The 15,410-nt window shown below is 36.5% G+C and overlaps 2 long non-coding RNA genes across 2 annotated transcripts in view; one reads left to right on the top strand and one right to left on the bottom strand.

The window, feature by feature from the left end:
• The window catches only part of LOC134296299 (uncharacterized), an 85,803-nt gene that overhangs the window by 20,747 nt on the left and 49,646 nt on the right, over nucleotides 1-15,410 (top strand). The window lies entirely within an intron of this gene.
• LOC134296298 (uncharacterized) lies at nucleotides 11,656-13,162 on the bottom strand. The gene is made up of 2 exons (XR_010002989.1): nucleotides 12,127-13,162; nucleotides 11,656-11,993 (listed from the first exon to the last, which is right to left on the bottom strand). It is a non-coding gene; the product is annotated as an uncharacterized LOC134296298 (long non-coding RNA).

The raw sequence follows: 15,410 nt of genomic DNA on the forward strand, positions 1-15,410 counted from the left end.
CATCTGAGGAAGTAGCCTCAGTCTACGAGAGCTTATGGTGCCAATTTGTTATCTTAGTTTCTAAGGCAGTACAAGATCCCTGTTTATATTAGGTACACTTGAGGTTCCCTCCAAAAACATTTTGCCAAGAAAATGTGATAGGTTTAACTTATGGCACACAACATCAACAAAAGGCATACAACAACAAAAGAAGCAGTTGAAGGCCCAGTCTTGCAAGTCCATGCTGCTGTTGTCTTGGCACTATCCTTTTAGTATCTGGAGGATTTTCTTGAAGTGGCTTGCACATACCCAGGCTTTACTTATTTCCCCATATCTCCCTCACCCTGTTTCCTTTTGTTTGCCAGCTTAAGCCTCATGTGAAGGACAGACTGAAAACTGCCCCCGGGGATTCAGCACTCTTTGTTCCTGCATTATGGGTTTTGCCTCTGCTTCCTGGCTGTAACCAAGAATGTAGATTAGTTACCTAACAATATTAGGGCCCATGGGGGTGGGGCGGGGAATGGAAATGGTATAAGTTTCACTTACTAAAATTCAGTTTATCACAATACATATTATTACTCAAATGAATAAGAAGGCAATCAAGGGATTGAGCCAACCTACACAACAAGACAAAAACCTGGAAAATGAAAGACAAATTTTGCAAATTTTCAGATGATAACCAACAACCTCCAGCACAACTCTTTCTTTCTTTTTCTTTTTTAAAAATTTTTATTGAACAGTTTTTTCATGAATACAAATAAAAACATAGATTCACACCAAGTGGGGGAAGGGGGGGGGTATACAGGAAATAGTGGGAATTTCTATGAAAAAAGAAAAAAAAGGGGGGGGAGAAGGGGTGGAAGGGGAGGGGAGGGGGAAAAGTTATAGATCTTCCATTTTCATCGATCCAGTTTTATATCAATGTTAGTCCGTATTCTTAGTCCTTCCAATCTGGGTGGTTTTGTTCAGAACAGAGTTTTTTCTCCACTGTGTTTTTCAAATGCTGTTTATTTCTGTCTCTTTTTCTTGTATTCCTCGTATAATTTCCAGTCCGTTTGTCTTATGGGTTTACCTTTATGCTGTCTCAGTAGAAATGTTAATGTGTCCATATCGTATATGTCTTCTAGCTTATCAAGCCATTGTTCCCTATCAGGAGTATACTGCATTTTCCATACTTTTGCAAATGATATTCTAGCAGCTGTAACCATATAGGTAAATAGTATGTCTTCATTGCGATTGAAGTCTGTGTCTTCATCCATAATCCCTAACAGGAAATATTCAGGTTTCAGAGGAAAGGTCTTTTTCAGTATTTTTTGTGTTTCCGAGTGTATTATTTTCCAAAATTTTTGAGATTCCTCGCATGTCCACCATACGTGATAGTAAGAACCCACCTGGGTCTTACATTTCCAACAATTATTTTGTACATTTTTGTACATCAGCCCTAGTTTTTCCGGTGTGATGTGCCATCTGTGGAACATTTTCAACCAATTTTCTTTTAAGTCTAATGCATACGTGTAATTTTGTTTTTTGTTCCACATCTGTTCCCATTCGTTTAATCTGATTGGTCTACCTAAATTTTGGGCCCATCTCACCATACAGTTTTTAATCCCTTCTATTTCCGTAGACCATTCCAGTAGCTTGGTGTATAGTTTGGTTATACCTTTTTTCTCATTCTTGAGTAGTTTATCCCAAGTAGTTTCATTATCATTGAATCCGATTTGTATATCTCTTGTGTAAGCTTCTTTAATTTGGGCGTATTGAAACCAAGTTAGGTTACTGTACCTCTTCTTCAATTCTGTCTGGCTTTTCAGTTGAAATCCATCATTGGTTTTAATCAGTAATTCCTTATATCTAGGCCAGTTCTTCCCGCCTAAGATTTTCCTTTGAGTTGCTTCCAGGGGAGAGACCCACATTGGAATTTACCCGTACCAGAATTTTTTATACTTTTCCCAGACTTTAATAAGGGGGGACCGCATGAAGTGATTCCCAAAGTTTTTCTCTATTAGGCTCTTCCCGTAACCGATGTAGGTGTGCCAGCCTCGTCGTAAATCGAATCCTTCCAGATCTAATAATTTTACATCTTTTAGTGTCGCCCATTCCAGCACCCACGTCAAGGCAGATGCTTTGAAATAAAGTATAAGATTTGGAAGACCAAATCCTCCTCTATTCTTAGTGTCCGTCATTATTAAGTATTTGATTCTAGGCTTTTTGCCTTTCCATATAAATTTAGCGATCTCCTTATTCCATTTATTGAATATTTTAACATTTCGGATAATCAGGAGATTCTGGAATAGGTAGAGCATCTTGGGTAATATGTTCATCTTAATTAGTGCAACTCTGCCTAGAAGAGAGATCTTTAAGTTTGTCCACTTCTTTGAATCCTTACTTATTTCTTTCCACTTTTGGAAGTAGTTGTTTTCTAGAAGTTGTGCATTTTTCTTTGTCAACCAAATTCCCAGGTATTTAATTTTGGTTGCCACCTCGATGCCAGAAGACTGCTGTAACATTTCTTGGTTCTTTTTAGTAATATTCTTAGTAAGCATTTTAGTTTTCTTTTTATTAAGGTGGAACCCTGCTAGTTTTCCAAATTCTTCTATTTTATTTATCCATTTTTCCAGATTCTTTCTTGGCTCCTCAACAATGCAAATTACATCGTCGGCGAAGGCTCTCACTTTAAAGTCGTTTTGATTAATACGTAATCCCCGAATCTCCTTATCTTGGTTTATATTTCTTAGTAGGATCTCTAACGAAAAAATGAAAATAAGCGGTGATAACGGGCACCCTTGATGGGTGCCCTTCTCGATCTTAAGTTCTGCTGAGGATCTACCATTAATTAATAGCCTTGCAGTTTGATTCTCATATATTTTATTTATAGCATCGGTGTTTTCTTTTGGTATATTAATTATATCCGCTGTTTTCCATGAGTCCGGGACGTCCTGCCCTTGCAAAATTTGGTTCATAAGAATCTTTAGATACTTAATTATATCATCCTGGAAAGTTTTGTAAAAGCTTGCCGGGAACCTGTCCGGCCCCGGTGCTTTATTGGATTTCATCGCATTGATTGTTTTTCTTATTTCCTCTTCTGATATTTCTTTATTCAGAAATTCCCGTTGAGATTCCGATATCTTTTCTAATTTTTGCTTCCCCAGGTAGTCAGCTATTTTAGATGGATCTATGTCTTCTACTTTGTATAGCTGGGTGTAAAATTTGTGGAATTCCTCTATGATGTTATTATCAGATAGCAGGACTCTGTCATCTTTTTTAATTTTTATTATTTGTTGGTGTTGTCTTTTCTTTCTCACAAGCCTGGCCAGCCACACTCCTGGTTTGTTAGCATTCTCGAAATTGTTTTGTCTAATAAATTTTAGTTTCTTAGCCGTTTCTTCCATCTCCATACGATCCTTTTCTTTCTTAAGTGTTTTGAGTTCTTGCATTGCGTTATTATCATTAGGAAAAGTTTTCAATTGTTTCTCGTTTAGGTCAATTCCCCTCTCTATTTCTTTAATTCTTCGGAATTTTAGTTTGTTCTTGTATGCTTTTTGTTGGATTAGCCAGCCTCTTGTTACTGCCTTATAGGCGTCCCACACCACTTGAATTTTGGTTTCCGGTAGGGCATTTAATTTAAAATATTCTTTTGTAAGTTCTTTGTATCTAGTAATATCTTTTTCAGATTTGATTAAATTATCATCCATTCTCCATTTCGGCTGTTTAGGTTTATACTTGAAGGTTACTTCTATCGGGGCATGATCTGATCTATCTCTTGGTAAAATCTTTATTTCAGATATGTTTGTAATTATTGTGTTGGAGACCCAAGCCATGTTGATTCTCGACCACATGTTATGCCTGTGTGAATAAAATGTGTAATCCCGTTCTGTTGGGAAGAAAAAACGCCAGACATCTTGTAACGCAAGTTCCTCCTTCATTATTATCATATTTTTTGGGAGGGATCCTTTGTCATTCTTTCTATTTCTTTTTCCCATTGCCGATTTATCCAAATGTGTATCCAGTACCCCATTGAAATCTCCAAAAATCATTATATGTTCCACCTGCGTTTTTGCAATTTGCTCTTTCAGAGCTTTTGTAAATAGCGTTTTGGGCCCGTTGGGAGCGTAGATGTTACAAACCAAAATTTTTTGTTCCCTGATTTTAATTTCTACCCCCACATACCTTCCTTCTGTGTCTTTGAATTTCAACTCTGCTGGAATGTTGTCATTTATGTATGTTACCACCCCTCTCTTTTTTTTAAAATCTACGGAATAAAATTCCCTTCCCAGCTTTGTGTTTGTTAGGTGAGCGACGTGCTTTTGTGATATATGTGTTTCCTGAAGAGCCACAATATCATATTTTCCTTTGCTAATCGTTTTCATCAGTGCTCTCCTTTTATTTGGTGCGTTAATACCATTCACATTATTCATATAACATTTTGTTTGCCGATTTATCTCACACCTCATTTTTGTCATTTTCTGTGGGTAATTTTTCTCTCACATCTTCTTCAATGTAGTCCAAGTCCATAGGGTCTGAATCTTCCTTTGCAGTCTGATCTTCGGGGGAGTGAAATCTTGCTCTTTTTGTTTTAGTACCTTTCAATGGGGGTGATTTGGAAGCAGCTCCTAAGCTATCAGTTTTAAACTGGATGGTGGTTAATGTAGAGTTCCCTTCACTTGTCGGCTGATGGTCTGTACTTTCTTTATTTGGATTTTTTCATTTTTCTAAAAAAGTCCCTTGCTTTGTCCTCCGAAGTGAGCCAATATTTTACATTTTTGTAAGTAACCATGATCCCCTCCGTTTTCTCCCATCGGAATCTAATTTTCTGTTTTTTGAGCTCGTCCGTTAAAAAGAAGTATTTTCTTCTTCTATTCAGGATAGATAAAGGAAATTCTTTCAAAATTGCAATTTTAGTTCCTTTGAAGATTAATGGGCGGCGACTATTGTGGGTCAGTATTTCATCTCTTGTCCTTTTTTTCACCAGATGTACTATTACGTCACTCGGTACTTGGTTTCTTTTGGAATAGTTTGTATGAATTCTGTAAATTCTGTCCATTTCATGTTCCATCTCCGGTTCTGGGCGTTGTAGAAATTCGGCCAATAATTTTACTATAATTTGTCTAATGTCCTCGTTTGTGTCTTCTTTGATATTTCTAAACCTTAATTGGAACTCCAGTTCTTTTTGGTAACTATCATTTTTCTCGGCTAGTTTCTGTATTTCCTTCAGAATGTCTTTCATCGAAATTTCTTCCGATTGGGAGGGTCTTCTTGCCATTCCTTTGTTGTCTTTTAAATCTTTTTCCATCTTTGTTCTGGGACCGGCCAGCATTTCTAGCATTTTAATTTCTTGCTTCAAAATAATTGTCTTTTTCACTAATTTTAAGTGACCAGTGCTTTTAAATTTTTGAGTATTGTTCCAATATCGACCACTTTCCCTCCTACCTTTCAACTCCTTATGAAGGTTTCTAGACCCTTACTCCCTTCTGGTTAAATTGCGAATAAGTCCCTCCTTATTGTAGGCCTTTCCAATACTTATCTTTAATACTTCTCCACTCTATTCTTCTGCTCTGTCCGTTACTGCCCGTCTTAATTTATTGTCCTCTCTTCTTCCCTTCTTCCCTTCTTCCCTTCTTCTTCCTCTTCTTCTGCGTCCTCTGCTATCCATCCGGGAACTCGGTAGAGTCCTGAATAGCGTTACTTCTCCCAGATTCCTTCGTCGAGTCCTGTCTCTAAGATTAAAGTCCAGTATTCCTTATGTTTAGTTTCCTTGTAAGTTCCTGATTCTTTTCAGTACAGGGGGTGTCCGTTTCCTAACGAATCCCCTACTCTCCCAAATAAGCTCCTGTCATGTCCTTCAGTCCCGGTAGGTCTCAGGAATTAAAGTTTCACTAATTTGCTCAGCAGGGCTTTCTGCGCTTTCGCTCTTCTTTACTCCTGAATCTCTTCCGCCCTTCTCCTGGCAGCGTCTTGTGGCAGTTTCTGGCCAGGATAGATATCCTCCTCTTCCTGTATGTCACAGGGATGAGGATTGTTTGCAGAGTAGGAGAGGCTGTAGCCGTAACAGTATGGTGTTCAGGGTCGGTGGATTCTCGATTTATTTATTTATTTATTCAGTTAATCTCCATTTCCGGTTCAGCCTCAGATTTTTATTGTCTTTGTTTATAATGCCTTGTAGATCTTTAATTCTTAATCCTTGATTCTTTTGCGGTCCGCGCCCTCCGCAGCTTCCGCGGAGGCTTGCGTTCCCCCCGGTTGTTTCCCGGGGAGAGGGGAGTCACTCGCTCTACCCAACCGCCTGTTGTTGTAAATACAGTTCCTTGGGGGGCTTTTAACACTTCTCTAAGTTGTTCCACTTGTTACTTTACTCTAGCGTCCCAATTTGACCCGTTTCGCAGATAGGAGTCAGATATTGCGTTCCGCATTGGCCCTAGTGGACCTTTTATCCAAATAGTTTTTCAAATCCCCAACCAGCTTCTTGCCAGTCGATAAAAAAGTTTTTCTTCCGGAGACCTTGATCCCCTTTGTGCTTTTAGGCTTTTCCAAGGTTCTCTATTCTTTTTACTTTAAAATGAGCCGGGCTGACGGTATATGTGGAGGTTTCCCTCCGCTTCCCGACTGGCAATCCACGCCCTCCGCAGCTTTCTCGCGGACACTCCGTTTCCTCTCCAGAAAGAGGTAAACAACGGGTCCTTGGACGCCACCGGGGAGGCTTGCGTCCCCCCCTGATTCAATCCTCAGGGGGAGGAGAGCAGAACGCTCTACCCAATCGCCAGAAACGGTGACTTACCGAGTGAGGACTCGGCAGGTCCGTCCCGTCGCCATCTTAGCTCCACCTCCAGCACAACTCTTTCAATAACTTGTTACTCCGTGCTAAATTCAGCAAATAAATGAAGCAGTATAGGAAATATTTAGCTACATAATCTCTTCAATAAGCAATAACAAGATGGGAAAGTGCTGGTTTTTATTTATTTATTACTTATTTCATTTGTATAATGCCTTTTTCCCAAAGTGGGAACAGGGCCATTTCCAGAAAGTCAGTTTTAAAAAATGAATAATAAAATTTTAAAACAATTAAAATCAGCATATAGAAATGATGAGATTCTTGCCCTCTTTTGTGTGTTAGATATCCCTTTGAGCAAATTTCAATGCCCTTCCTTCTTCTCTGCATCACAACTTGGTGTCTTCCTTATATACTGTATATAGCCAAGATAGAAATACATTGTCCTATATATTTATTTATTATTTTTGTTAAGTGCTTTCACCAACATTGTAATAAACATAAACATAAACAAAAAGGGGGTAATGAGTGATTAGAAAAGAAAAAAAAGGGAAGGAATAAAATAACATAAGGTAAGTAACTTTCATCTATTGTATGGTGTATTTAGTAGCATTCAGTTCGACATTGTCTCTTCTCTCTAGTCCATCACAGGTGTCACAATCCTTCATTATTTCTCAGTCTGGAGCAGTATTCCTCGACCTTTTACCCTTTTAATATCAAATCAATATTTTTAATTTGGCTTCTTTTAAATAGCTTTTGATCAGTTCCCAGTCCATTTGTTTTCTTAGTCTGACTTGGTTATTTACTAGTAAATATGTCAGTCTGTCCATATTCATGATCTCAAGGATTTTATTAATCCAAGAGTTTATCTCTGGCACTTCTTTGTCTCTTCAATGTTTGGCATAAATCATCCTTGCAGCAATTACCAAATAATTATACAATATTTCCTTGTTCTTGTCTCTTTCTATATCTATCATTTCTAAAAGGAAATATTTAGCTCCATTTTAATTTTAATTTGTAACATTTTATGTATTTCTTTCCAAAATGCCTTGGTTCTGCTACTATCTGTCAACTGTGGAAAAAAGTCCCTTCTTGTTCCCCACACTTCCAACATTTATTCGACATATTTTTATAGTAATTTGATAATTTGGTGTGGGCGGGTGGGGTCAAATACTATCTATAAAACATTTTGATCCAATTCTCTTTCATGTCGACAGCATAGGTGAATTTTAATTTGTAATTCCTTGCTTTTTCCCATTCTTCTAATTTTATTGGCTTCCCTATGTTTTCTGCCCATTTCACCATGCAGTCTTTTATTAGCTCTGTCTCTGTAGACCATTCTAATAGTCTCTTAAAATTTTTGTTATAATTTTATTTTCCAATTGCATTATTTTATCTCAAAATGTTTCTTTATTTCCAAAGCCTAACTTTTTGACTATATTGAAATATTATTTCAGTTGCATATATTGAAACCACCCAATGTTTTTAAATTTTGACTTATTACTTCCTGTTTTTTGAGATCATAAATCCCATTTTCTTTTATTAAGATATCTTTGCATCTTGGCCATATTTCCCCACCTACTTCTCTTATTTGACATGCTTCTAAGGGGGAAATCCATAATGGTGTTTTTGAGTATAGTTTCCCCTTGTATCTTTCCCACACTTTTATTAAAGACGAACAAATAAAATGATTCCCGAAATTTTTTCAACTATTTTTTTACCATACCAAATATAGGCATGCCACCCTGTTCTTAAGTTTCCCCCCTCTATTGTTAATATTTTTGTCTTTTGAAGTGTCGTCCAATCTTTAATCCATGATAGGCAGCATGCATCATGGTATAATTGCAGATCTGGAAGACCTAGTTTGCTCTTTTTTTTTCATCTATCAAGTGAATTTTTTTGATTCTGGGTTTCTTGTCCACCCATATGAATTTAGTCAAATCCTTGTTCCAACTTTTTAATCTTTGCGTGTTCCTTATTAGGGTTTGAAAAAGGAATAACATTTTTGCAATATAGACATTTTAATTGCCACAATTCTTTAAGGGACATCTTTAAGTATTTCCAGTTATCTAATTCTTTCTTTATTTCTTTCCACTTGGTGTCATAGTTGTTTTCTAACAATTGGGAGGGTTTTTTTTGCTGTTAGTGTTATTCCTAAGTATCTGCTCCCCCCCCCCCTTAATTTGGATACCTGTTGATTCTGCCAGTTCATCTTGTCTTTTCTTTGTCATATTTTTCATTAATAACACGTTTTTTCTGTTTATTTTAAGTCCGGAATTTTTCTCAAATTCTTTAATTGTATCTAGCCAGTACCTTATTGTTTTTTATTGGATCTTCTATTATACATACCATGTTATCAGCAAAAGCTCTAATTCTATAATTTTCTTTTTAAATTTTCATTCCTTTTAATTGGGGGTCCTTTCTTATGTTGTTAAGTAATATTTCTGTTGCGAAGATGAATAATAGAGGTGAGCGCGGGCAGCCTTGTCTAGTTCCCTTAGATATTTTAAAGTTTTTGGATTCCAATGTGTTTACTTTGATTTTTGTTTCTTGTTTATCATAAATCCTATCAATTGCATTAATAAATTTAAATCCCACATCTAATTCCTTAATCAATAATTTGAAGAAATCCCAATTCAGATTATCAAAGGCTTTTTCCATATCAACTGTCAATAATAATAATAATAATAATAATAATAATAATAATAATAATAATAATAATACTTTATTTTTATTCCCCACCTCCATCTCCCTGAAGGGACTCAGGGTGGCTTACAAGGGGCCAAGCCCAGATAAAACAACAATTCATAGCTATTAAAATTCAACACTCTAAACTTATAAAATAATAATCATATTAAAACATATTAAAACATATTAAAACATAGATTTGGTACCCAAAATAAAAAGGATAAAAACGAACTGGGCAAAGTGCATCGAGTGAATGTTATAACATGAGGTAGTTGATTGAATACAACCATCAATTAGAAAGCACCTTGGGAGGGTGGACCCTGTGATTGTAAACAAACTGTTAGGGCAAGATAAAGTGCGGTAGATGAGGAAATGGCAGCCAATATAAGGTCTATCATAGGGATGGGGAGTTCATTCTCTGAGTTCCAGTTCTTCTTTATTGTTTATTTCATAGTGTTCTAATATATTTATAATTTCCCTAACATTATCTTTCAGTTGTCTTATGGGTAGAAACCATGTTTGCTCTTCCTTTATCAATTCCTTTAAGACGTCCTTCATTCTTTCGGCTAGTATACTTGTGAAAATGTTATAATCTGAATTCAATAAGGATATGGGTCTATAATTTTTTATGTTTGAGGGGTCCTGACCATCTTAATGGAGTATAGTTATTGTGGCAAATCGCCATGAATCCGGTACCTCCTGATTGTCTAATATCATGTTCATTTTTTTAAATAGGTGTGGGGTCTTTTTGTCTATGAATACCTTATAGTATAATCCACTTAGGCCATCTGAGTCTGGTGCCTTCAATAGCTCTCTTTGTTGTTCTGTTATTTTTGGCAATTTTTGATTGCCTAGAAATTTGGAGATATCTTCTAATCTAATCTGGTCTCTAATATAGAGCTTACTATAAAATTTATTGAATTGATTTGCTACTTCTTGTTCAGTGGTATAATCTTTCCTTTGGAAACTATTTCAGTTATGAATTGGGCCTGTTTTTTTCCTAATTCTCCAGGCTAACTATCTACCTGGTTTATTTGCATTTTGAAAATGTTGTTGTTTTATAAATCTTAGTTGTTTCGCCATTTCTTCCATCACCAGATACATCTTTTGTTTTTCCAAAATCTCTAATTCTTGTTTCATTTTTTTAATTATTTGTCTCCTCTTTTAGTTTTCTCACCCCTACTCTGATTCCTTTGTTTATTTTATTCATTGCCATATTTTTTTAAGTTTATTTTTTGTGTGCTTTTTTCTGAATAAAGTGGTCATGCATAACTGCTTTGCTGTCGTCCCAAATAATTTGGGTTGGTATTTCAGTGGAGTCATTCAGGGCAAAGTATTCTTTCAAAATTTGTCTTAATGTCTTAATGTCCATTTTTAACAAATTCCCATTTAGTCTCCAATTTGAAATTTTATATGTTTTGTTAATAATGAATTCTAATGGGCAGTAGTCCAAATTATTTCTGGGGAGTATTTTTATTTTTGCCACTTTTGGGATCAGTGATGTCATCCACACCATGTCTATCCTAGACCAAGACCTATGCCGATTTGAAAAGAAGGTATAATCCCTCTCTTTTAAATGATGTGTCCTCCAAGCATCTTTTAGGTCCCAGTCCTGTAGGACTTTCAGAAAGTTTAATGGTAGTTTGCTCTTTGTACTTCCTTTTGTATCATTGGATTTTCATTTTTGTCTATTAAAATCCCCCATAATAATTAATTCATCAAAATGTGTTGTTATTTTTCATTTTAGTTTTTTTAAAATAAAAGCTGTTTTAGTGCTGTTTGGAGCATAGATATTACAGATTAGTAATGCCTGGTTTACCACCTTTACTTTGGCCCCAACCATCCTGCTATCATCGTCTTTAAAGGCTAATTCAGGTCTTAATTTGGGATTTATATTCAGTACAACACCTCTCTTTTTTTAATTGACGAGGAGACAAATTGTTTGCCTATGTTTTTTTGGGTTAAATGCGCTATGTGTCTATGACAAATGTGGGTATCTTGGAATGCCACTAAATCAATGCTATAAGAATGGTATATATATATATATATATATATATATGAAAAACAACAACTTAAATGTATATACTCTCGTGTAGGTTTTAGCGTGTGTATTGTGGTATGCTAGTATATAGACTATTTTCTTTACAGTCCCAACCGGGTACTAACTTATTGTGAAACATATAAAGCAAAACACACATAAACCTCCAACTGAAAACAGTCCACAATTATGGTATATATACAATTATACAACCTTATTGAGTAACATATAAAGTAAAGCATACATCAAACTCAACGGAAAACAGTCCACAGCTGTTGTGTGTATGTAGAATAAAACTATGCAACAACAAGTAATCCCGAGTACACTGCCTCGTTTCGGGAAGTCCTTCTTCAGGTTGTTGTTATTTATGTAAGGTCTTAAATAGTCTTTTGATGTATGGTATTTTTCTTCTTACTGAGATTCTCAGAATCTTCTGCGGTATGTTGTGGATTTATTGCTGTCTCTTTAATCTTAATTACTTGCTTGGTCCTGCTTCAGTTCAAGGCTTTTCAATGTAGTCAATTTCTAAACATAAACATAGGTACATACTAATAGTAACTATGATGGTATACCAAAATAGATATTTATAAACACCCCATATGTTTTCCAATTCTTAATCTAGCACATAAAAGAGTTTACAAAATTACAATTGACTTACACGTCGTTACTCTTGCAGGGCTCTGTGTTTTTTCTCAAGTTGCAAGTGCCCTATGGCTTGCATGGTGAACTGAAATACTCAATTCACTAAAGATAACAGGTGAAATCAATCCTATCATTCAGTCCTTTGGGGAATACAGAGTTTAATTTAAAGGTCCAGAAAGACTCCCTTTGTAGAAGAGCCTACAACAATCAAGCAAAATAATCGGTTAAAACATAACATACAATAAAACATCAAATGACCAAGCAAAATGAGGTAATGATACAAACATCAACCACTATGGATAAAATGGGGTCTAGCATAAGAAAATACACAATTTCAAGGGCTTTTGATAAAGTGCATGGACAAGTGTCAGAGAGTTGGCTGGGATAATGTGGGGTAGGATAAATAGGAAGGAAATAAAGTGCTTGGAAGTAATGTATCAGTGATAGGGGTCTATCAAGTTGGTGGTTATTCAAACGCACGCTGGCAGAGCCATGTCTTCAGCTGTTTGATACAGACAGAGTTCCCTAGCCTGCGATAGTGATGGGAACAAGAGGAGGGCCTCCCATGAAGATCTAAGAGATCGTGCAGGCTCATAGGGGAAAGGCAGTCACGAAGGTAGATGGGCCCCGAACCATACAGGGCTTTGTAGGTGATTACCTGAACCTAGAATTGGGACTGGAAAGTGACCAGCAGCCAAGGGAGCTCCGTAAACAGGGGAGTTGATCGCTCCCTGTAAGTTGCTCCGGTTAGCAAACTGGCTGCTGATTGTTGGACTAGTTGTAGTTTCCGGGCCGTCTTCAAGGGCAGTCCCACGTAGAGTGCATTGCAATAATCCATCCTGGAGGTAACAAAGATTCCTTCATTTGATACTCAAGGTTCTTGGTTTCTTCAGTTCCTTCGTGGTCTTTGAAAGTGAGGTTAAGCTGCTGCTCTAGGACAGTTACCTGTCCATTCTCCCCTTTGTGACCTGCTGCCTATGAGTCCTCAGTCTGGATCTCTCGGCTGACCTTCTTGAGGGGGGAGGGCATCTCTTTGGATCATCGGTGGGGGACCCTTTAAGGTTTAGCTGTCTCCTGGGTCTCGATCCGCCAGGAGAGGGGGCGGAAAACAGCCCAACCCGGTCTTTGTGAGAGGCTGGTGCTTGAGAGCTCTCTGAGCACCAACTGCCATGCTGCCGCACCTGGAAGTCCAAATTATTTTTTATCAAATTTTTCCAGATTTCTTTGAACTGTGCCACCCCAACTGAAATAGCTGATTTTGATCAGATACAAATTTATCTGAATTGGTTTGATTTGCCTTATGTTTTGATAAAATCATTTACAAGTTCAGTACTCTGAACAGTCTAAATACACCACAGACTCAGTTTCTGGATGAACAGCTCGTACTCCTCAGGTTATCCTCAAACTTTCTCTCATTTTTGAGTATTATTATTTTTTTGTTGAAAAAAACAATTATGCATAGTTAGAATAGTGTGAGAATTCTAATATACACACAGAAGAATGTACACAAAATGACATAACCAACTGCTCATTTAAGGGTAGGAATCAGTGGAATTTCACTGTGGAAATGCCAATATTGAAATTAGAGGCGGATGAGTATCATAGCTCCAAATAACTGAAAGATATCATATTGATTTACCCCTGATTCTCTGTATTTGTTTTGGCATTTGGTGTTTGGTAATGGTACATTGCTGTCAATATTATACTCTTCAAAATTCTTGTCTGCTCTAAAAGTTCATATTTCTCCAAACCATTGTACCTGCTGCCATTTCTTTTGGAAGCATGCACCCCATGTTTTGTGGTTTCTTTTTCCTTGTTTAGTAACTTATTTATATATTAATAGCTGAAATCCTTTATCTATATCTATACAGGTTGAGTATTCGTAAACTGAAATGCTGGGGTCCAAAAGTGTTTTAGATTTAGATTTTTTGAATTCATTCTGTACAGAGTACACAAGCATTTTTAGTTAAGATTTTATGCTGTTTTCCAGGATTTAAATCCAGTTGTATTATTTTCTGAGTACAGAGGTTTGATTATATATTTTTCACATACCAGATAATAAATAATATGCATCAGGGTTTCTGAAATTCTGGATTTTGATCCATTTGGTGGGAAGAAAGATGGAAGAGGGGGAAATTCATCTTAAAACCTTAAACATTCTGAAATGTGATGCTAGTAGAGACCCAACATCAATAATGAAGGGAATGGGGATAAAGAAATGTATATTTTTAGACATTTCTTTGTGCTTACTGAAAAGAAAGGTAATTGGAGAGATAGAGGCTCTTGAGGAAAAGTTTCAGGTGGCCTGAAAGACAGCAGAGGTATATCTGGTGAGGGAAGTAGATGACTTTCCATCTCTTTCACTGAATGGTGCCCTTGGATGGTGCTGAGAGTTGTTTGTCCCATTATAATATGAACAAGTTGTGTTCATAATTCTAGCCAGGCCTCTAGCAGCAGAGTGATAGGAAAAGCAGAATTGAAATCTACACCAGTGTGGCTTTCCTCCTAACCATGGATGTTTAAGTGCAGCAGCTACTAGAGTTCACAAACAGCAGCTCTCCACAGGCAGAATTTATTTTAAACATGTGTTTCTTATTTGAAAATGTTCAGATCTAAAACTTCAGTCATCTCACACCTAAGGATTATTGTATATATGAGTGCATAGTTTGTTTCTGTTAAACGCTGGACCACATCCATGGAATAATGGATAAAGAGCATTGCTTTATGTTAAAAACAAACACACAAACAAACATGTCAATAACAAAAAAACAAAAGTTCCACAAGAAAGCCAGCTGGCTGTTTTTTGTTAACACAGCAAGGGAAATGGAGAGTTGAAATCTGATGTGTTCTAAATTTAACTTAGAAGACTTTGAAAGAGTTTATCTTATTTCACTACAGATTGCTTCCTGATAAATGTAAAGATATTTACTGATAGATAGCTTAATGCACTATTTCAATTGGATTTTGTATTCTGAGTTGCAGGATTAGAATGGTTGGCATAGAATTGTTTTATTTTAATAGAAGTGGAGCATGTCTGAAAAATAGTTTAGGATTTAACCTAAAATTGGCAGGGATAAGTCTGTGAGGGAGTAACTTCCTCCAAACTATAAAGCTGCCTTCAATTTGCATATTCTGGTATTCCACTCAATCAGTGGTAAGAAACGTGGATTCAGATTTTTGGAAAAGTTACTTTTTAAAACCACAGCCCCTGAAATCCCAATAAGCATGGCTGATAGGAACTGTATTCCAAGAGTAACTTTTTCAAGTTGTTGGTCTAAACCTGTTTGGAGGCATTTTCAT

This window comes from Anolis carolinensis, chromosome 2 (genome assembly GCF_035594765.1).
Source record: "Anolis carolinensis isolate JA03-04 chromosome 2, rAnoCar3.1.pri, whole genome shotgun sequence".
NCBI classification, from domain to species: Eukaryota; Metazoa; Chordata; class Lepidosauria; order Squamata; family Dactyloidae; genus Anolis; species Anolis carolinensis.